This window comes from Gymnoscopelus microlampas, assembly GCF_963454915.1.
Source record: "Gymnoscopelus microlampas genome assembly, chromosome: 13".
NCBI classification, from domain to species: Eukaryota; Metazoa; Chordata; class Actinopteri; order Myctophiformes; family Myctophidae; genus Gymnoscopelus; species Gymnoscopelus microlampas.
Window position 1 is genome coordinate 15,054,017 of NC_139950.1, and position 24,189 is coordinate 15,078,205.

General features: G+C 43.3%; 1 protein-coding gene across 2 annotated transcripts in view; it reads left to right on the forward strand.

Moving 5' to 3' along the window:
* psda (pleckstrin and Sec7 domain containing a) overlaps window positions 1-24,189 on the forward strand; it is a 103,480-nt gene that overhangs the window by 32,828 nt on the left and 46,463 nt on the right. The window lies entirely within an intron of this gene.

Here is a 24,189-nt window from a genome sequence, read left to right on the forward strand (position 1 = left end):
TATTTTACAAATATTCGGTTTGAAAACATGTATTTAAAGATTTGCACACATTTTCACGATTCTTCCAAAAAGAAAGCAGATCTACAAGCTCATAGCGCTATGAGATTGTATATCTGCTATTTTTGAATAGAAAGAAAGAGATGCGTTCCCGGATTGAATGGGTTAATTTAGTGCTGTTCTCAAACGTTTTCATGTCAGTAAGCCTTGCCGAGCCATGTGGCCCCATAGGTCAGGAGCCTATCTCCTGTTTCTGTAGCGTGAGGATGCATGATGTACAAGTACACCCCCTGGACATGACGCTGGTATGTCTATGTCGCAGCAGGGATTTACCCCCAATCCAAACCTTGATGCTGAGTGCCATGCAGGGAGGAATTGGGTCCCGTTTTCATAGTCTTTGGTATAACCTGGCCGGGGATTGAACCCGAACCTCCCAGTCTCAGGGCGGACAGACACTCTAACCAACAAGGCCTCTGAGCTGGTGTTTTCATGTCAAGGACCCCCAAATTGATTTAGTAGGTTTGTGACTGGGTGGGTGGTTTTAGGTAGGTTTGTGACTGCGTGGGGTGGTTTTAGTAGGTTTGTGACTGGGTGGGTGGTTTTAGTAGGTGTGACTGGGTGGGTGGTTTTAGTAGGTTTGTGACTGGGTGGGTGGTTTTAGTAGGTTTGTGACTGGGTGGGTGGTTTTAGTAGGTTTGTGACTGGGGGTGGTTTTAGTAGGTGTGTGACTGGGTGGGTGGTTTTAGTAGGTTTGTGACTGGGGGGGTGGTTTTAGTAGGTGTGTGACTGGGTGGATTGTTGATGAAGTAGATTCTTTTTTTAAATAAACGATGACTTACAGAGAATCTATTTCAGCGCTCATTAAATAGGCCATTGAATGGCCTCTTTGTCATGTCTGGGCTGCAGTACAGAGAGGCATACATGATAGACGGCTGTTGAGGGCAGTAAGCATTGACTGTAAAGGTAAACTCTCCATAAATTCATTACCTAAGTTAATCCATAACTTAACCACTTAAAACCTAGCATCCATATTCCGGGTGGGAACTTTAGCCACAGATAGCCGATCTAAAAGCTCACAACGCACCGCAATGCGACGCATTGTGAGTTTGTAGATTGGTTATTTTTGGCAAAGAGATTTGGTGTAGACAGAAAAATGCGGTCCAAGTGCAGGGCCAACTCAGGCCCTCTTAACTAAGTCTAGACTAGAGGGTCTCAGTGGTCTCCATCCTGTAGTAGCATTGCTGTACCACTAGGTGATGCCAGAGCTACACTTACATCGTTGGTAACGGTCCAGGCAGTACATACTTTGTTCTTTGTGAGTAGTGCTGCTGCTGCCAAACTTCTTTTTGTGTTTATGTGCGTGACGTAGGTAGAAAATAGTAAACATGAGGTCAGGTGTGTGTGTGCGTGTGTGTGTGTGTGTGCGTGCGTGCGTGCGCGCGTGCGTGCGTGCGTGCGTGCGTGTCCACGTCTGTCTGCGCTGCCACAAATATGTGTATTTTATTTACCAGCATCACTTGACAGCTAGAGAGGTATTTGCAGTGGTGGAAGAAGTGCTCATTTTGGACTTAAGTAAAAGTAACAATACCGCAGTAGTGTACAAATACTTTGTGGCAAGTAAAAGTCTTGCGGTCAAAATCTTACCCCCTATTTTGTACTTAGGCACATTCTTTCAATACATTAATAATAAGTTAATTGTGCAAAGTGTATCTAGTGACTAAAGCTGTCAAATAAATCTAGCCTCGCGTGGCCAGACAATATCACACGACACACTGCGTGGATATTAGTCTGGTCCCTATCAATGATAGTTTTTTTTCCAAGGCGCGGTTACAAAAAGATCCCAATAAGGTGATAAGCCCGCCCACATTTGGATACTGGGCCCTGATTGGTCCCTCACGACTTCGGAGGGAGAGAAATGAAATCTCTATTGAGGGGGGCCAGACCTAATCTGCCGAGGGCTAAAGTGCGATGCAATTTTGCAAAGGCAGATTCGTCTGGAACCAGGCTAAAATAAATCTAGTGGAGTAAAAACATTTGCCTCTGAGATGTAGAGCAGGGGTCTTCAATGTTGTTCAGCCCAAGGACCCCTCAGCTTAGAGACAGATGAAGCAGGGACCCCCACTACATAATGTATACAATTGTGTCACAGATTAAACATTTTCATAGTTTTCATAGATAGCTTCACAAGCATTTGGCGGCCCCCCTGTAGTAACTCTGATGTAGAGGATTCAAACTATAAAGTAGCAAAACATGGAAACACAGTAAACTTGCTGTAAATGCACTTAGTTTAATTACTTTCCACCACTGGGTCTTTGAGTGTAGCTGTTAGCATTAGCGTAGCATCAACACCTCAGACAGCATCGCAGCACATGATTCTAATTACACAGCAGTTATACAAGCCCTGTCTAAACGCATGACCTCACTGCCTGACCTGGAACAGTCACATGGTCATAATTATGATGACATCTGTAGTCAAGATGGCTGACTTTTACCACTTATCATTCTGGACCTATTCTCCTGTATTTAGACAGACAGACAGAAAGATGAGAGGCAGACAGACAGACAGACAGAAAGATGAGAGGCAGACAGACAGACAGACAGACAGACAGACAGACAGAAAGATGGGAAAGATGAGAGGCAGACGGGTGTAGGAGAGACAGACAGTAGGAAAGCTGGAAAGGAGACAGGGTAGGAGAGAGTGAAAAACCAAGAGGGAGACAGTGTAGGGGAGGCAGACAGTAGCGAAGCTGAGAGGGAAACTGTGTAGGAGAGACAGACAGTAGCGAAGCTGAGAGGGAAACTGTGTAGAAGAGAGACAGACATTAGGAAAGTTGATAGGTAGACAGTGCATGAGGTACAGACAGTAGGACAGCTGAGAGGAGACAGTGTAGGAGAGAGACAGTAGGAAAGCTGAGAGGGAGACAGTGGGAGAGACAGACATTAGGAAAGCTGAGAGGGAGACAGTGGGAGAGACAGACAGTAGGAAAGCTGAGAGGGAGACAGTGGGAGAGACAGACAGTAGGAAAGCTGAGAGGGAGACAGTGTAGGAGAGACAGACAGTAGGAAAGCTGAGAGGGAGACCGTGTAGGAGAGACAGACGGTAGGACAGCTCAGAGAAGACCGTGTAGGAGAGATTGACAGTAGGAAAGCCGAGAGGGAGACAGTGTGGGAGAGACAGACAGTAGGGAAGCCGGGAGGGAGACAGTGCATGAAACACAGACAGTAGGAAAGCTCAGAGGGAGACAGTTTATGAGAGACAGACAGTAGGAAAACTGAGAGGTAATCAGTGTAGGAGAGACAGACAGTAGGGAAGCTGAGAGGGAGACAGTGTAGGAGAGATAGATAGTAGGAAAGCCAAGATCGAGGGAGACAGTGTTGGAGAGGCAGAAAGTAGGAAAGCTGAGAGGGACACAGTGTAGGAGAGACAAACAGTAGGAAAGCTAAGGTACCACCGGTCAGGTTCTAATCAGTAGTAGCCAAGAGCACAGCTGGGATTTTAAGATTCATCTGGTGGCGTTTTTTGACCTCATGGAAACACACACTCTCTCTGTGTGTGTCTCTCTCTCGCTCTCGCTCGCTCTCTCTCTCTCTCTCTCTCTCTCTCTGCGTGAGCCTCACGCCACCTGCCCTCTCTGCTCTTACTTCCTGTTCCTGTCAAACAGCCAATTGCATGCAGCTCAGTTTGGATTGCATCCATTCATGCTGCGGTAACCTAGGCGACGGTAAATACACTTCCTGGAGTGTGAGATTAAAATAGAAAATGGAGTTGTGTGTTGAAGAGGTCAGCACATATGCTTCTGACAGCTCTCACTGAAGAGTTTGATCTGTAGGGACTAAGGGTACAACAGTTAATTGAACTATTTCACTATTACTTTCACTATTACATTATTCATTTATGTATTTATTTTATATATATTTTTTAATTTTTTTAGTCATTTGTTTGACATTTTTTGTTAAATACCTTGTAAACAAGAAATGCCCTGTTTTGGGTATTTCCTGCTGAGAGCAGTTTTCTGGGCGGGGCTAAACAACTCACCTGATCAGACGCTCAGGTTTGTTTCAGTGATGTCATCAGAGTCACTGATGACACAGAAGACTGGTGTAGTTAGGAATTATGCCAAGGTACACCAGTCTTCTGATGCTATATACCCTAGAGTGCATCGCCATCTTCTGGATAAAATAATGATTTCACCTTCAGTGGACACCTCCCCCCATAGCACTTGGGCAGAAAAACTACAGCTTATTAGTTCATGACTTTGAAAACATTTTTTATATTCTTAACAATTTTTGTTTATCATTCTAATTTGGCTGGGTGGTTTATAACTTGATCTTGAAAATCGTATTTTTCTATTAATTCTACTAAAATGTAAAATAGTTTGAAATAATAATACATTGTATTGGAAACATAAACAATTCACATCGTTGTGACTGCGTAAAAATGGCTCCCGAGCCATTGTTTGTGAAGCCCTGTGCTTAACGAGCACACAGTGTATTCTGGTGGTATTGTTGCTGTTGTGTTGGAGCTGGATGACAGCAGAGGAAGGCATGCGGGAAGTTGCTGCTGACGTTTGTTATCATTCATTTCATGCATAGTTTACTTTTCAGGAAGCTGGCAAAGAAAACCCTTTGTGAATGAAGGGTGTGTGTGTGTGTGTGTGTGTGTGTGTGTGTGCGCGCATGCGCTTGTATTACTATACTTGTGAGGACCAAACGTCCCCCACACAAGTATAGTAGCATGTAGATTAGAAAAACAGATTTTTAAATATGTTTTACAGTTAGGAAAATATTCAGGTTGGTGTTAGGATTAGACATTTAGAAGTTAGGTTTAGGGATTAGAGATTGTCACCATGTCGATCATGCCTGATTTACACATAGTCGTGTTGAGCACCGAAAAATGGCAGATCTACAAGCTCACAACGCGTCGCAGCGCGACATGTTGTGAGCTTGTAGATCTGCTATTTTCCGGTATTAGCTTACGGTAAGAAAGGGCAAACAATTGCGAAAATGGCATTCATAAAATTGGCCTCCTAAAATGTTACTGTCCTCACAAGTATAGTATTAAAAACCTGTGTGTGTTTGTCTGTCTGTTGGGGTTGTTCTGATTAACAACGACATTGTATATCGCTCGCCCTCTGATTGCCCACACCTCTGCCCATGTAATGGCGCTTCTCTAAATTGTTATTTGAATGTTTAAATGGTTAGCAATCCAATGTAATTGGTAGAAAACTAGAAAACAAAATAAGATAGATCTTCTCCCTTTCCAGTGCCAGGCAAACCGACTCATTTATTTAGCAAAGTGTTCCCATAGAATCTACGATGATGCTGTTTGTTGTTGTTTTAAGTGATGATTGCAAAACTGAGAGGGATTGAGAGGGATCATAATTAGATTCTCTCCGCACACAGTTTTAATAGAAGCAACATTTCACAAGGCAGGCTGTGTTTCATCAGGGTTTAACTCATCTCACACTGACTGTGTGTGTGTGCGTGCGTGCGTGTGTGTGTGTGTGTGTGTGTGTGTGTTTACATCTTTGACCGCTAATGCACCAGATGTTGTTGTGGTTGATGAAGAGTCCAGAGAAGTGTATTAGAGATAGCCTGGCATTTATGACCAAGGTCATTAAATCCCAACCACTTCTATAAACCATCTCAGACCTGGGCTATGGGTGCAGACTATTTGTTTTTATATTTGGTAGTCTGGGACATACCCACAGACTGGTTGTTAGAGGGTTTCAACAACTTGGGATGCCCAAAAAGGAGGCAAAAAGGCTGGCAAAGTACTGTCCCGTCTCTGCCATAATTGGCAGCTGCTACATATGGCAGAGACACTGCTGCTTATACCCATAGAGTACTGAGTGATACGCTTATTGTACCATGAAGACATATGCCATGATTTTGTGAATGGTAACCTTGACTGTACCTTTAATATTTGTGTTCTTGTATGCTCTCCTTTATGTGGACATGAATACATGTTAAAATGTGTGTGTTTTGAGGGGGTATGGTTGTGATTTCCGCAGTATATCTACACTGCTCGTGGAAAGAAGCTGTTTTTCAGTAGTCTCTTGGCTAGCATGGTTCTCTCAGCCTGCCTGATGGTTTGTTGGATGGTGAACAACAGGGGGCGTCCAGGGCGTGAAGGGGTCCTCAAAGATGTTAGAAGCCCCTTCACGGAGAACGGCTTGATTTGAGTGTCCCTCACTGCTGGTAGTGGAGACGATGCGCTGAGCCCTTTTAACCACCCCGCTGCAGGTCTTTTCTCTCTGTTGCAGGACTACCAGACTGTATAGGCATGAAAGGTTTGAGTAGACAGTGTTGCTAGGCAGATTCATTGAGCTATATGGGCACATTACTGAGTAGGCAGGGTCTGGCATTCAAAACAGTATAAAATACTTGCTATGTAACTTTTTTTTACGGTAGAATATGTACGATATAACTTATACAATTGGGTTGGTTGTATTTTGTCTCTCTGCTCTTCTGTTGAGACATTTAGATCGTGTCAAAGGTCATGTCTCACCTAGACACAGGATCTGACACAAATTCATAATTCAATTTATCCCCTGAGCAAGCAGGAAGGCTCTATTAGCTAAATGGTGAAAATACTGTTGTTGGTGCAGCAGTAGAAATAGATAGATGGCTAGAGTGTGCCATCGCCCCCACCTGTGTCTCTGTTTCAGTCAAACATGTCTGGTCCAGATGTGTTGCCTCCATGCTGCTGGTCTCAATGTCGCCATGTTGAGAAGTGTGTTGAGAGGGACATCAGGGGAAGAGTGGACGAGAGAACGTGTGTGTGTGTGTGTGTGTGTGTGTGTGTGTGTGTGTGTGTGTGTGTGTGTGTGTGTGTGTGTGCGTGTGCGTGCGTGTGGGGACAGGAATTCAGATTCCAACTTTATTACACTTTTTAGTTTTTATTGTTTTCATTGGAAAAAAACAAATAACACTAGCATACTAAAGAGTGCAATAAACAAACTGACCCCCCCCCCCCCCCCCCCGTATTCTGTTTATTAAAACCAGACAACAGAGGGAATACATAATAATACCATGGTCTCAGCACCTCCCCCAACCACCACACCCCCACCCCCTATCTTTGAAAATATAAAAAAACACACACACACACACACACACACACACACACACACACACACACACACACACACACACACACACACACACACACACACACACACACACACACACACATTCAGGGGGAAAAAAACAGATATACCAACACTTGTTTTTACCAACACACAGACGTAAAGGGTGTTCAATACCACTGATTTATGGAAATGGAGTTTGCTGGTTTCTGCCGGACAGCAGCAATATATTTTTGGTTGTTTGGTTGATATATCAGTGGTGCTCCAACTTTTTCTACGTCAAGGACCCCCAGAATTATATGTATTTGGCCACGGACCCTCTGTGCCGCACACTGTGCCGCGCTATGAGCTTGTATATCTGCTATTCTTGAATAGCCAAAGAAATCTAAAATAGAGTCTCATAGAGTCAAGCTGTCAGGACACAGGCCTGCTATTTATTGTTTTGAGTACAGCTGAGCTCGGGTCTTATGAAACTCTCTCTCCGTCTTATCTTTGTTGTATATATAGCTATGCTCTCTCTCCCTTCTTTCACCAGAGAACTGCTTGACCACCGATCCGTGTTTTTTAACCATTTGCATCCTAGCATCCCCTATTCTGAGGCTGATATATAGTTTTGCGACACGTTGTTGTGAGTTTGTAGATTGGCTGGTTTTTCAGCCAAGATATTTAGTGTAGAGCGAAAGCAGGAAGGGTCGAGCCTTTTGGGAATCCAGCCAACTAAGTATAAGGTTTAAGTTTTTCATTGCGTTGCTGTCGGGCAGAAACCTCTTATCTCCATATTTTAACTTGTTGTGTTTTTTCATAAATTAACGCCCTACTTGATCATACTACAGCGTCACACAAAAGCATCAAAAGTTGCAGCTCTGCAAGCTTGTGCCGCATTTTGAGCTTATCGATCTGCTACTTTTGCTATTTTTGAATTAGAATCCTGAAAAAGTAACTGTTTTGTACATACAGTATGAGGTTTCCCCCCGTCAGAGACGATAACATATATTATAAACTTCTATCTCATGCTGCGTTCATACTATAGCAGCGACAAAGCGACTTTGTACAAGTCATTTTCAATGGAAGCCAACACCATGAATTTCATACTTAACCCATTCAATCCGGGGACGCATCTCTGTCATTTTAGATTTATTTGACTATTCAAAAATAGCTGATATACAGGCTCACTCTGTGCCTTACTATGAGCTTGTAGATCTGCAATCTTTTGAAAAAAATGTAAAATGTGTGCAAATCTTTGAATATATACAGTATATATTTTTTAAAGGGAACATTTTTAACTCAAATCTTTGCTCCTGGAGGTCCCTGAAACGCAATATTTTACAATGTTCGCTTTAAACATGTATGTATATTTAAAGAGTTGCACTAATTGTCACAAATGAAAAAAAAATAGCAGATATATCTGCTTTTGAATAGCCAAAGAAATCTAAAAATAAGACAGATTCTTTCCTGGTCTAAATGGGTTAACCAACTGCTGACTCCCATGGTGTGACGCACTACAAAGAAAACCCAAAAGATGAGCCTGGCTTCAACTTTTTTCAGCGGCTCCAACGATGACGCAGTGAAGCGTCAATCAATCATGATGTTTTTGTTTCACCATTTCCACCCACCACGTCGCTCCCCACAATTGGATGTAGGATGGAGCCAACCCTTTTTAACCCATTAAAGGCCTGAGGTTTCCGATGAACAGTTTACTGAAAAACGTATGTTGCTAGATCAGTGGTTCTCAAACGTTTTCATGTGAAGGACCTCCAAAATTATATGTATTTGCATGCAGACCCCCTTCTGAAAATACTTTGTTCCAGGGACCCCCAGAAGCAAAGATTTGAGTTACAAAGATGTTCGCTTTAAAAATATACATATTCAAAGATTTGCACACATTTTCACAATTTTTCAAAAAATAGCAGATCTACAAGCTCAGAGTGCCTCGCGATGAACTTGCATATCTGCTATTTTTGAATAGCCAAAGTATAAAATAATGGTTTAAGTGGTTACACAGATGCGTTCCTGGTCTTAAAGAGTTAAAGTGCCTTGAAAACAAATAAAACCTTAAAATGGACCCTGTGGTGTGGACTGGCAGCCTGTCTTGGTGGCAGTCACTATAGTCAGTCAGTCTAGCTAGCATCAGCATTTTGTGCTATAGCTGTAAGGGAGGACAGAGAGGATTGACCATTACAAATGTACAGATCATTGGGACGATTAAACGGGGCGAGATGAAGGCATGGCCAATTTTCTGTAGGTCAAGAAAGGAAAGGAATGACTTTGATTTTGGAGATTGTTCTAAGAAGGCAAGACAACTGTATTTGTTTCAGACATTTGTTTCAGTCAGTCATGTCTGAAATAAATATATACTGTTATACACCAATGTTTGTAGCAAATGGTTTTACATACAGTTTTCAGAACAGGGATTCATTGGAGCTGGCAAATATAACTTCAGCCTCTGTCTTGCTAACTTGGAGAACAGTATTGGCTGAACAGTTATGTTTTTAATCTGTTCAAGACAGTTACTGAGGTGCTTCAGAGGGCATAGATACAGTACATACTGGTGATCTGTGCCAGTGGTGTAAAGTAACTACGTACATGTACTCAAGTACTGTACTTAAGAACAATTTTCCTTAATATAGAGAGTGTTTCTACATTGCAGTATTGATACTTTTACTTAAGTAAAACATTTGAGTACTTTTTCCACCACTGATCTGTGCAGTATGTACTGCACAGAGTACTGTATCGTCAGAATTACAATGACGAGACGTTATACTTCAGCATGATTTATTCCAATGGAAGCATATCGTCGCTGTCGGTCAAAATCCTTGCATATCTACATAATTGTCAACTTTTTCACAATATGGAAAAGAGAATAGGCCCTGAGATAATTCCTTGGAGGACCCCGTGGGTAATGACGGCAGACGGGGGGGAAAAAACTGTACCCTGGATGCCAAGCAGTGGTGTGTTCTACCGTCTTAAGCTATATATACTGTATACCGTCCCAGAAAAATTGAAAAAAATCATATAACGTCTACTAACTATCTGATACGGGCATCAATAGCCTTTTTCATGTGATAATGTGACGCCCGAGGTGAAGGCTTATGTGTGGCTCTTGAAGTGTTAATTCCCGCTGCCCATGGGAGTTTGAAGTAGTTCACACGCATATATATGTTAGAGCGCTTAGTTATTTCATTCGGTGACCGCATGCGCGCGTACCGTGCATGTGGGAGGGAATAATTATGTTGTACCCTCCGAAAGAACCTAGAACACACCACTGATGCCAAGTCTGTGTTCAGTTATGAGCTCTCTCTCTCTCCTCTCAGCTGAAAACTCATCCTCCTAACGGATTCCTGTCATTCTTCTACCCCCCCACCTCCCCCTCAGTTACATCCCCACCCACCCACCCACATTCACATTGATACACAGGCTTTGAAACAAAGCCTGTGTATCAAACAAAAATGTTCCCTCGGATCTATAGCCCGATGTTTCCCAAGCGGTGGGTCTGGGGACCCATATGTGGGTCGCGGACCAATTTTTATGGGTCTCGAGCTAGTAAATATCCCTTTATTTTTTGTTTCCTACATTAAAAAAAAAAGTTTAAATCAAATTCAAACGTTTTTCAAAAGAATTCCATGGGAACCACTGCTATAGCCTGCATGTAGCGCTAGCCTAGCCGATGTAAGACGTTCCTATCGAGCGGAACTACAGTTTTGGCCCAAATGGCTGATGGTGGAAGAATAGATAGTTACGTCACCGTTCCTTACAGAAGTTTGTTTTTGGTAGATTGTACTTTTGGCTTTATAGCGTGGCCGGTCCGGTAGCAGAACCTACTTGTACAGCCGGCACTCTCTGCCGCGTGTCTGAGCAAACGGAAAAAGTAAGGTTATAATCCTAGAAAGAGGGATTGATAGAATGGAAAGAGGGAATGCATGCAGAAAGAGGAGGAGGAGGAGAGTGTGTGTGTGTGTGTGTGTGTGTGTGTGTGTGTGTGTGTGTGTGTGTGTGTGTGTGTGTGTGTGTGTGTGTGTGTGTGTGTGTGTGTGTGTGTGTGTGTGTGTGTGTGTAGCGGGGCATGCAGAGAAGAAGCGCATATCTTCACCCTACGGAGAGGGAGAAAAATAATTGCTAACCTAAGGATTTACGGAGAGTGTGAGAAAGAGAGAAAGAGGGTGTGGAAGGGAGGCAAGAACGGATTTAGACAGGAGAGAGGCATGCCAGAGACGCAAACAAAAAAGGTAGAAAAAGAAAGAGACGTCTGCTGAGTTAGAGTGAGAGAGAGACACCAGCGGCACACACGGAGAGGTAGATGGGAGTAACTCACTACAGACAGGGTGGGGAGAGAGAGGGACAGAGAGTGATGATGAGCCTGATTTATACTTAGTTGCACACTGGTGTTGCCTGCCGTAAATAGCAGACGTACAAGCTCGTAACGCGTCACGTTCGTGGCGCATTTCGAGCTTGTAGATCTGCACGACGCCGGCACGCAACTAGGTATAAATCAAGGCTTTCAAAAGGAATTCAAAGTGAAGGAAACGAGGCTAGAGTTCAGCCAGGGGGCTGTAGTCCACACTGTGGACTAGCGGCCTCTAAGTTTGGAACGGAGGAGGGGAGGGATGGCAGGAGGGAGGGAAGGAAGGAAGGAAGCCGGTAGGGGAGGAGGAGGAGGAGGAGGAGGAGGCAGAGGAGGAGCTGAGTGAAGCCGACAGAGCCCTGCCTGCCTGTCTGCTTGCCGGTGAGGAGAAGACCGAGAGGGCAGGAAGGAGCAATGGAATGGATCGGATAAGATCAGAAACATTAAGAGGATAGATAGAGTAGAGATAGATGCAGAGGGAAGAGAGAGATGGGATGAGGAGGATCGCACTCAAGCCCCTGTAGGACTGTTCTCCAAACTGAGAGAGAGAGAGAGACAGGCTCCGTGGAGACAGACAAGCCGACAAGCCGTGTGAGGAAGATAGGAAAGGGGGGGGGGGGTTTGGATAGAAGAGAGAAAACAGAGGGATTGGAGAAAGAGAGCAAAGACAAGTGAAGAGAAAATAGATTCTCGGGAGCAGAGAAAGAGAGGCTTTGATGTGTGAAATTAGCGCGTGTTTTATATCCTGACTGGAGGAACAAATTAGTTTAGATGGGGAATAGAGAGAGGCTTTGAGAAGTTTGACTTTCATCTTCTTCCAGTAACCCCTCTGCTGTAAAAAGAAAAAAGAAAAAGGCTTTTCATTATACTTTTTATTTGTATTGATCGCACACAGATCTTTCCTTTTGTTTTTCTTTTTCTATATGGATTTTCCCCTCTGACCCAGGAGCACCAGCAACACTTTTTATTCATTAGAACTTTTTCCTCTGTTGAGAACTGTCTCTTTTTTCCTCTCCTAACTCCATCTGCTGTGTTTTACTCGTAACCTAAAGACGGTCACTATAGCAGCAGCTTCTAGTTTTTACTCCCAGAGCAGTCACATCGGTCCGCATAGCTCGAGCGCCCGGCGTCCGTCCGCCGCCCAATTGGCCCTCGCGAAGGCGACAGCGGGCGGATCCATGTGGTTTTTCCGGCGACGGGCGGCGGTGGATCGGCGGCTGTGACCGCTGAGGGGAGGGGCTGGGTGTGAGAGGAGGCGGGGCGTGCGGCGGCGCGGTGCCACATGGCCAGCTACCTGCTGTGCTGGGGGGGCGGGGCTCTGGACGACAGGTACCTCTATGCCCCGCCCTACCCCGCCGTGTACAGGTGAGTTGAGACACTTTTGCGTCCCTCGTGTTTTTGACTGGCGGGCGGGGGGGGGGGGGGGGTCTGACTGGTTTCGCTGTCTGTTTGACTGGCTGGCTGGCTGGTTAGCTGGCCATTTTTGCAACTTCTTGAAAAGTTGTTACGCCGTTTCTCATTTGCGTCTCACTCTCTGTCTGTATCTCTTTTCCATCTGTCTGTCTGTGTTGAGTTTGTGTGCCTGTTGGGTTTGTGTTGTCCCTGTTTTATTTGTTTTGTTTTCTCTCATCTATGTGTGCAGATTCCTCCAGTCTGCGCCAAATCGTCTCTCTCATATGTCCAAAACTATTACTTTTCAGGATTCAAATTCAAAAACCGCAAAAGTAGCAGATCTACCAGCTGGAAATGCGTCGCGAGCTTGCAGATCTGCTACTTTGGATGCTTTTGTGTGACGCTGTAGTATGATCAAGTAGGGCGTTAATGTACGAAAAAAACACAAAGTTAGAATATGGAGATAAAAGGTTTCTTTCTGACAGCAACGATATGTTTTCCAGTCTACTTCTACTGTTGTACTGTAAATGCTCATAATTAAGTCCTCTATGACTGACTGACTGGCTGGCTGCTAATTTTGGGTCTTTCTTATATTTCCTGTCTGCTCATGTCTGTCAGATTTTCTTTTCTTCTTTTTTTATGTTTCCTCAAGTCTTTCTGTTTGTTTGTCTCTCTGTCTGTCTATCTTTCTTTCAGGCTGTTTATCTTCCCTGTCTCTCCATCTGTTTCTTATGTGTGTCAGCCTCTCTCTCTCTCTCTCTCTCTCTCTCTCTCTCTCTCTCTCTCTCTCTCTCTCTCTCTCTCTCTCTCTCTCTCTCTCATTGCCCAGTGTGTGTATGTTTGAGTAGGTAAATAGAAGGAACAGTGTGTTGGTCCCTGCAGAGAATAATAATGATAATGTTTGATCTCCTGATGCAACTCAGTGAAACATCTTTAAAATATATATTTTTCATCCAACCTTTATTTATTTTCTCGTGAATACATTCAATTCAATTTTATTAAAGTGTCAAATCACAACAAGTTGTCTCAAGCCACTTCATATGTACAGTAGAGCATGTATAGCAACAGCTAAACTAATTTACACAAATAAAACAAAACCAAACAAAAAAGAAGCTAAAGTGAATCAAATTTAAAAATGACAAACGCCAATATCGATTAAAAACAATCCATAGTTAAAACAATTACTGTACTTTTAAAACCATTGAGATTTCTATTTTGTGTTCAACTTTTATTTAACCAGGCAAGCCTTTTAAAAACAAATTGTTATTTACAATGGCGGCCTGGCAATTTCCAGGCATAATGCTTATTTCTAAAATGTCCTGATATTGGGAAAACAATATTGAACCTCTTAAACCCCATATACCCAGGGGTCTATGCTCCTTTTTAAACTCTAAACCAAATCTCTTCTGCAAAAATACAAACTCAAAAGTGAGTTTATAGATCTGCAATTTTTTGCCAAATGTTCACTCCAGAATAGGGACGCTAGGGTTCACGTGCTTAATGTGCATTGTGGATTATTTCGACAAGTGCAAGCCACAAAAACAAAAAGCAATCTTTTGGAGTTGGGAGTTGACCTCAGGGTCATGTAATGTAACTCAGTCCTGAGAGCAGGTTTGATGGGCTCCTACAGTGAGGTCAGAGGTCAACCTGGATGTCTTTGGTTGTGATGTCTGTCCCAGCATGCATTGGACAGAAGGCAGGAAGACACCCTGGTCACTTTCAGACATGCACTGTATTATGGAAGTTTTCCAGACTTTAAACGTATGTTTGAACACAACATTCCGGTTCGGGAGGATCGGACATGCAACCGACTTTATGCTAGCAGGACGGTGGACCCTTGACTTGAGTCTGGGCAGTGTCCGATTTGGCTCAAACCGCTCTATGTGTGAATGGATGAAGTGATTGTCCGGTGAATTTACATTTAGCGGGTGGACATGTTGACGATGCTTCTATTGTTGATGAGTGGAGCGTCTCCTCCTCCCCAGGTGTTTTGGAGAAATCCAGTTGCATTCATTCATGCTTTTTATTATCGTTTGAGTTGGAAATATTCACTGATCGAACTTCCATGAAATGACTCACACAAGCTAAACAAAACATAAGCATCTCTTCAGTAATTGTAGACCACGAGCACACCTGCACTCCCCTGTGCAGTGTGCTCGTCTGTAAATAGAGACCAATGGTACTTTTTTCAGCTCGAAGACGGCTCGTTTTGATGAAAACTAGGTTGTAGCTCGTTGTCTACATTTGGGCCTACTATGGTAGTAGAGTAGAGAGAGCTTTGTTTGTGTTTTGTATGAGTGCATCAGTGGGAGACAGCATGTCAAGCAATTCAACGTATCTCAAGTGGGAGTAGCTAATGTGTGCGTCTACTACCCAGACACCGCCCCTCACGTTATCAAACAGGCTATTTACCTTCATGTTCGAATGCATCTGAAACATACACCAGCATTGTCTACTCACAGTTTTGGCCACATATCGTACGTAAACATAGACCATTTTCCTGTTATCTTTTGGACTTAGCAGTTGTTTACATTTTGTCCAAAGTTATACATAAATGAAAATGACATACATTGTCTCACCCATCATTAAGTGGTTAATGGGCTAAACATGCCACTGTTGAACTGCCACCGTTAAGTGACCTCACTGCCGATGGGAACTCAACGTGTCAAACATGGATGAAAATCCACTACCAGACATGTTTGATGTAGCTGACTTTGTTTTCTAACTACGGTACGCTTCCTCCTCGGCCCCCTCTTGGCTCTTCCTCTCTTCATCTACCTCTCCTTCTCTCTTTCATTCTCTCTGCCTCTCTTCTCCTGCCTGCTGGCCAAGGTAGAGCCACGTTTGTTTTTATCTTCCATCCCGGAATGTAAGCACTGCTACATTCAGCAATGAGCAGCTCACATTGTTTTTGCAGCTAGTTAAACCACTTTCAACCTGCTGTCCCTATTTTTGGCATGTTGTTATTGAGACATTTTTCTTAGAAAATAGCCGCCCTAAAAGCTCCCAATGCGTCTTGTAGTGAGCTTGTATATTGGCTATTGTCACCGTGAGGCACTATAGTGCAACAACGTCTACAATAGGGCTTAATTGGTTAAGTGGAGTAATGCGATTCTCCCTCTGCAGCTGAGCTTGTGGCCTTTTGTTGTCTCTCCAGCCAGGCAGTAGATAAGGTCTCGCTCATACTCAGCGGTGTAACAAGTACTCCATTTCTTTTACTTAAGTAAAAGTATCAATGCGGCAATGTAGAAATAAATACTCTGTTACAAGTGAAAGTCCAGTATTCAGAGTAAAAGTACAGGTACTGGCATCAAAATATACTTAAAGTATCAAATGTAAAAGTATCTGTTATGCAGAATGTCCCGTTTCACAACTTTACATGTACACATGTATATAACGTTTTTGAAAATAGCAGATCTACAAGCTCACAATGTGTCGCAAAGAGACACGTTGGACCTCTAGTACTGCTGGTTTTATGTCCTACCAGGACCTCTAGTACTGCTGGTTTTATGTCCTACCAGGACCTCTAGTACTGCTGGTTTTATGTCCTACCAGGACCTCTAGTACTACTGGTTTTATGTCCTACCAGGACCTCTAGTACTGCTGGTTTTCTGTCCTACCAGGACCTCTAGTACTGCTGGTTTTATGTCCTACCAGGACCTCTAGTACTGCTGGTTTTCTATCCTACCAGGACCTCTAGTACTGCTGGTTTTATGTCGTACCTGGACCTCTTGTACTGCTTGTTTTCTCACACAAAATGTGTTCTTTGTGCTTCCGCTGTTATGTTATTTAGCACCTTTGTGGTGTGTGTATCCTACCAAGTAATTCCACTGTTAGAATTAAAATGGGGACGGGGCATGGTGGCATAGTCGGTAGCGCTGTCGCCTCCTGGTCTCATCCTGGTCTCTATACTGCCTCCCCCTGGTCAGCCGGGGCGCCTGATGGAGGGGAAAGGAACTGGTTGGAATAACGTGTTCCTTCCATGCACTACGTCCTACCGGGGAAACTCCCACCTGTCAGGTGATGAGAAGCGTCCTCATGCATTGAAGGAAGCATGAGCTCAGTTCGGGGCTCTCCCCAGGCTGGCAGAGGGAAAGTAGCGCCCAGGATTACAGTTTAGGCAATTGGCACTGGGTGAAAAAATGTGTTACAAAATAATGGGATAAAAAGGCCAAGGACCCCCATCTGAATATATTTCGCCAGGGAAGAGAACATTTTTGTTAAAAAAAAGAAATTCCCCTTAAGATACGATTTGTGTTAACATTTTTGAAATTCCCCCGGCCCACGCGTGATATCACATGACTCCCATAGGAAATGAAAGTAATCTGAGGCTGGTTAAAAGCAAACCTTCAATGACAAAATGTTCACCTGTGCTTGACCCCATACGGTTAGCACCCTGTAGCGTGTACTGTCCGTTTCCCAGGTTAGCTCAGTGCATTGACTGCTGTGGGGTGGTTGGGGGTGATGTCGTGATGCATGGTTAATGGGGCTGGTTGCTCCTCACTCCCAAATTAATACACAGAAACCCAAACCTAGCTGTCATATCTCTGACTCAGCATGGGAAGAGAGAGTTCTGCTGCTGTAGGCTCGCTAAACTCCCACGCACACAAACACACGCACACACTCCTGCTCCAGCGTGCATCTGCTCAAACAGCAGATAGCTGTGTGTGTGTGTGTGTGTGTGTGTGTGTGTGTGTGTGTGTGTGTGTGTGTTATGTAGAAGTTTCGCTGCAGTGGGAGGAGCAGGACGTTTTCTTTTTACATTTTTATATTCTCTACATCTATTATACATCAAGGACCCGTTTAATAATTAACCCCTGAGTTATAGAGAGCTGTGTGTGTGTGTGTGTGTGTGTGTGTGTGTGTGTGTGTGTGTGTGTGTGTGTGTGTGTGTGTGCGCGTGTGTGCGTGTGTGTGTGGCTGTGCGCACACGCGTGCATATGCAAAAATCCTTTGCGTGTATATTGGTTACAGCATTAATTCATAACCTTTTTTAATTCAAAAGGCCCCCAGTTTGATATGCATTAAACCACTCAATCCTCAGTGTTAATTTAACTCTGAGAGTCCTTCACAGGGACCCTTTGAAGGACTATGAGGCCAATCAAAGCTGTAGCATTACTTGGAGACACCTCATAGTCACTTAAAAGATGGAGATAACCCCATAGTTACTTAAAGGATGCAGAAAACCCCATAGTCACTTAAATGATGGAGAAAACACCATAGTCACTTAAATTATGGAGAAAACACCATAGTCACTTAAAAGAACAACCTGTGGAGTGTGGAATACTTTTAAGTTAGTCTCTAATCTCTCAGCAGTCAACAGACATCGATGAGACATCGATTTAGCTAAATATGGTGAGCTAACTTTGAAAGCCTCTTATCTAATTTAGTTGCATGGAAGGCTTTCTAAAAATATATATGCAACCATTTATTTTATTTTTTGGGGATTTTTACCCCTTTTTCTCCACCAATGTAGTCGATATGCCAATGTATTCCTCCCCACACAATGTTTTTTGTGTGTTGTCACTTGTTTGTAACCTACTTGCTTACCTGCAAGGATGTAGAGCCTTCGTACCTGCAAGGATGTAGAGCATTAATTGGCCCGGACACGGGCCAATTAATGTTCATGAATAGATGCTTGACAAAGCCGGATGCACCGCGGTGGATTCGAACCCACAACCTGCGCGGTAGTGGGTAGGCACTTTACCACTGCGGCAACCGAGCGCTTTCAACGCGATTTTATACAATTTAGTGTCCTGCTTCATTTCTCTCTCTCTCTCTCTCTCTCTCCAATGGGTCTTTGGCCTGAACATTTTTGAAGACCCCCTGGTCTAACTATTAGATTCTAATACTCCATCATACCGTGGGTCAGGATCCCAGGGGGGGTCCCCAGAAGGCAGTGAAGTGACTTTTAAGACCTTTTTAATATCAAAAAAAAAAAGAAGAAAATAAAAAATACCATTACAGCATCAAAAGTAATCAACAAACTAGACTATAAAAACTAAATAATATAAGAAACCAAAACATTTTGAAAATAGCAGATCTACAAGCTTGCGAGGCGCTGTGAGCTTGTAGATCTGGTATTTTCACAATGTTTATCTGTGGAACCGAGTCAAACGAAATGTAATGCCTCAACTCCTACAATTCCAAGTACTTGTCAGGGTGGGGGGGTATAGGATAGGATTCTTTTGGGGGGTCGCAGCCTGAAAAGGTTGAGAACCACTGATCTAGTCGTAGGAAACTGGTGTTTTATCAGACACAAGATGGCTGCCATGTTGATCCAGAGCAGGCTAGACTTGGAGGAGTTGTTGTGGGTTCTGGGTCGAGTTCCATTCATCTGTTGACTCTGAATGAAGGGTTCCACCCGGCCAAGAACCCTGACACACCCTGGAAAATACACGCATGCACACGCACTCACGCATGCACACACACACTCACTCACGCATGCACACACGCATGCACACACACGCACACACACACACACACGCGCCCGCGCACACACATGCACACACACGCACACTCTCTGTCTCCCCCCTCCCCTCTGTCTCACTCTATTTGTCTGTTTTTCTTGCCCTCTCTATCTCTCTCTCTCTTGCTGTCTCTCTCTCTCTGTCTCTTATTTGTCTCTGTTTTTCTTGCTCCATCTTTTATTCTCTCTGTTTCTTTCTCGATTTCTCTCTCCTCTCTTTTTGTCCCTCGTCATTCTCTCTCTCTCTCTCTCTCTCTCTCTCTCTCTCTCTCTCTCTCTCTCTCTCTCTCTCTCGCTCTCTCTCTCCCTCTCCCTCTCTCTCTCCCCCCGCTGTGATGCTCATACACCCATTGTCTTAAGAATAAACAAACCCCTCCTCCACCACCCGTTCCCATCTCTCTATCCCCTCCCCCTTCTCTCTCTCTCTCTCTCCTTCTCCTCCACCCCTCCCCCCTCTCCCCTCTCAGCTCCGTTCTTTTGTAACGCTCCATCCTGCTAGGAAGGGGTGATGAGCGTGGCCGGTGGGACATACCAAGTGCTGCTCTGAGATGGGGGGGAGAGGTGCGTTTCAGTCAGACGTGTGTATGCATGCGTGTGTGTGTGAGTGTGTGTGTGTGTGTGTGTTGTTACCGTGGAGGTGACAACAGAGGCACACGAGACAAGCTCGGAGGAGTTGCATCGCAATTTCAAAAAAAGACAATGTTCACCCGGGAAGGATGAGGCTAAACTGGTAGGCGTATTTTTTACCTTTGAAATAAACAAAGCTTCTTTTTTTGATAAGAGTTGAGGGGAGGACGGAGGAGGATAAGTTATTCTACATTTGCAGGGGAACTATAATAGCCCATCATCACAGATTAGTGTGTTTTGTTTCTATAGAACTGCAGCCTGGGGGAGGCTGCAAGTTTTCTTTGGGGGTGTCCAAGCAAAGCAGACACTTTGGCAGGTCACCAGGCGTGTGCTCCCTGCCCGGGCGGAAAAAAAAACAACCCTTGTTGGCGAGACATGAGATAAAGTGAAAGTGTTGCTGGGGTGATTTATGGGAGCGTTGCCAGTCACTGTTGTTGCGTTGGGTCTCTCTTTGGATCTCTCCTCCTCCTCGGAGGGTTTCCTGCGCCGGTCCCTCGCTCCTGGTCCCCCCCTCCCCCTACCCCTCTCCCGTGGTTGTAAAAGAGCGGTTATTTCTGTCCTGAATGGATGGATGGATGAATGAATGAATGAACGGTGCTGTGCTGCCTTGGGTCAGTGCCGTGCCAGAGGAAGGACATAGAGAGCAGCGTTGCCATGTCTGCTTATTGTAAGCGACTTTGGCCTTTGTTTTTCTGTAAAGTCTCTTGTAAATATTGGTTAATTGTATTTTTTGGGTGGCGGGTTTGTTTCCCCGTAGCACTTGCCGTAGCCTTGACGGCCATGCAGTCTTATGCAAAGATTAAAATGTAATTTAGACAGATTTCAAGTGTGTGTGATCATGCCACCTAGTTGCTTCTTTTCGGCTTGTTTTCGTGGACCAGGTTACTTGTTTTTCTCACAGAATCTGGCAACACTGATAGAGGTTCCCCTCTCTCTCACTTAAAGGGACATGACACCAATAATACACAGTCATATATCCTCAGTGTCCATTTAAAGGTAGAGGCATTTATATATATTTTTTTTGTTAAATATTTTATTCTGATCCTTGATAGTGTTTGTTAACAGTCAAGGCTCTCCCTGTCTCTCCAGCTCTTTGATAAACAGAATTTTTGATTATCAGGTGGCTTGCCAATTTCAACCGTTTACCAGCTTCAACTTGACAGTGTTTTAGTCTGCTCATTTCTTTGTACCAATACTTCCAGTTTCACTTGTTTATCCTGTGTGAGTTGTCTCTCTCAATTGGATAAACAGGTGTATCCCAACCTGAAAATGCATTTTTCGGGAGACCCCTGTTACTGAACAACACTCTATTGCAATGATTACTATCAGAATATAGACACTTATTATATACTTGTACTTATAACACTTATCTTAATCCATTAAGACTGGGAACACATTTGTGTTATTTTAAGATTTCTTTGGCTATTCAAAAATAGCAGATCTACAAGCTTGTAGCGTGGCGCTATGAGCCATTTTTTAAAACATTTTGGGAAATTTTGTGCAAATCTTTGAAAATATATTATGTTTTAAAGCGAACATTTTTAACTCCAATCTGTGCTTCTGGGGGTCCCTGGAACAACATATTTTGAGATGGGGGGTCCGCGGCAAAATACATCATTTTGGGTGGTCCTTGACTTGGAAGCACCACTGATATAGCAACATACTGTTAGGATTTGGAAAATTTTTAGATATGTATTTGGCCGTGGAACCGCATCTCAAAAAGTTTCGTTCCAGGGACCCCCCCCCCCCCCCCCCAGAAGCAAAGATTTGAGTTACAAATGTTCCCTTTAAAAACATATATATATTCAAAGATTTGCACTAATTTTCAAGATTTTTCAAAAAATAGCAGATCTACGGGCTCATAGTGCGGCACCCGCGCTATGAGCTCGTAGATCTGCTATTTTTGCATAGCCAAATAAATCTTAAAATGACACAGATGCATTCCCAGTCTTAATGGATTAACACAGACTGTGTTTACAAACGGACCGAAAAGGTTAAATAAACAGGATTTTTTACAGCATGCACGTGCACCATGTTTTTGTGCCAGCCTTCAGCGTTAACAAGGGATTCCACCAAGAGAGAGATTTGCAACTGTTTATTGTTTGATTTTCAGTTCATTAGATGCTTAGTTGGGATGTTGAGCCTGGAGAATCATGAATAAAGACCCAAATCCCAGATGATTTAACTTAAGCGTGTAAAGCCGATTAAAGCCTTGAATGGATGCGTTCCAGTATCCCCTCAGTTATTAGGCTGCATTTGAATCTTAAAAAAGATATATTGTTGCTGTCGGGTAGAAACCTCTTATCCCTTATGTTTTTTTCTATTTGTGTTTTGTCCTAAATTAACACCTACTTGATCATACAGCGTCACACAAAGGCATCAAAAGTAGCAAATCTACAAGCTCGAATTTTGAACTTGAATCCTGAAAAGTAACAGTTTTGGACTTTCCACCCGACAGAGACAATATACCGTGTATATAGCTAAAACCTAAAATGACACAGATGCTTTCCTGGTTTAAATGGGTTAAACATTTAAAAAATATATATATATTATTCGGCCTAGTGGAGAACTGTGTTTGCCAGGTTTCTGACATAACCAAAAACATCGGTAGTCGTTGGTCCAAGACTCTCCAAAATCAGGACGCAATCGAATCGGACAAAAACAGATGGCATTGATTGGTTGGGGTCTGACATATTTTCTTATTTAGCTTAGTTTGTCTGATTTCACACTTGTAATTTGCTCCGGATAAGTGTGTGTGCTAAATGCCTGAAATGCTGCGGCCAGCATTTTGCTGCCTGTACCTTATTGAGTGAGTGAGAAAATAAACCCTCTTGTTTCTTGATGATACATTGTAATGTAATGTAATAGTTGGCTTATGATTTGTCAGAGTATTACTGTACTGTATGTTGTCATCAATGACGTTCAGTTCCCTGTATGAAACCAGGTGGGAACCACTGGATGTGTGTGTGTGTGTGTGTGTGTGTGTGTGTGTGTGTGTGTGTGTGTGTGTGTGTGTGTGTGTGTGTGTGTGTGTGTGTGTGTGTGTGTGTGTGCGTGTGTGTGTGTGCGTGTGCGTGCGTGAGCGTGTGTGTGCGAGCGCTTTTATCACTATACTTACTTGTGAGGACCAAATGCCCCCACAAGTTTAGTACAATTTCAGAAATAGACATTTTGAGGGGCATTTTGCTGGTCCTCGCAAAAAAATGGTTGTTTCATGGCTAAAAAAAGTTTCTTTCCGTTAAGGTATACAATTATGAAAAGATTCAGGTTAGGGTTAGACATTGAGAAGTTAGGTTTTGGAGTTAAGAGTTTAGAATTAGGCTTGATTATACTTACATTTGCCGATCTACAAGGCAAGCCCCACAACGCGTCGAGCTTGTAGATCTGATATTTTCAGGCTTCTAGGCTTTTACGTTTTAAAAATGGCAAAGAATTGTGAAAATGGCATTCATAAAATCACAGTCCTAAAACGTTAATGTCCTCACAAAGTATTTTAATACAAATGTGTGTGCTTGAGTGTGTGTGCGTGCACATACGTGCGCCCGTGCATGCACAGTCATGTGTGAGAGTGAGTGTGGGAGTCTGACTAATGCTGACACTACGTGTCTTTCATTGACAGTTCTGATGCACGGGATGTGATGTAACCTCTCTGGTTGTGTTAAACTGCCACCCAGTGTCTGGATGTAAAAACCTGCTTTAACCCATTCAATCTGCTGATTTTTTAAAACATCTTGAACATTTTGTGCAAATCTTTGAATATGTATTATTTTTTAAAGCGAACATTTGTAACTCAAATCTTTGCTTCTTGGTGAGGGGGGTCCCTGGAACAAAATATTTTGAGAAGGGGTCCGTGGCCAAATACATATCTAAAAATGTTTTCTGAATCCTAACATTATGTTGCTAATGTATATCAGTGGTGCTCAAATCTTTTTCATGTCAAGGACCCCCAAAATCATATGTATTTGGCCCCCATCCGGTCCCCCATCTCAAAATATTTAGCTCCAGGGCCCCCCAGAAGCAAAGATTTGAGTTAAAAATGTTTGCTATGCATACATAAAATAATATATAAAATATGTATATTCAAAGATTTGCACACATTTTCCAGATAAAAAACAATTAGCAGATCTACAGGCACCGAGTGCCGCGCTAAGCTTGTAGATCAGCTATTTTTGAATAGCCAAATAAATCTTAAAATGACACAGACGCGTTCCCGGTCTAAATGGATTAACATTACATCTTATGGAAGAAGTGCCAAGAATGATCACTATAAATATAAG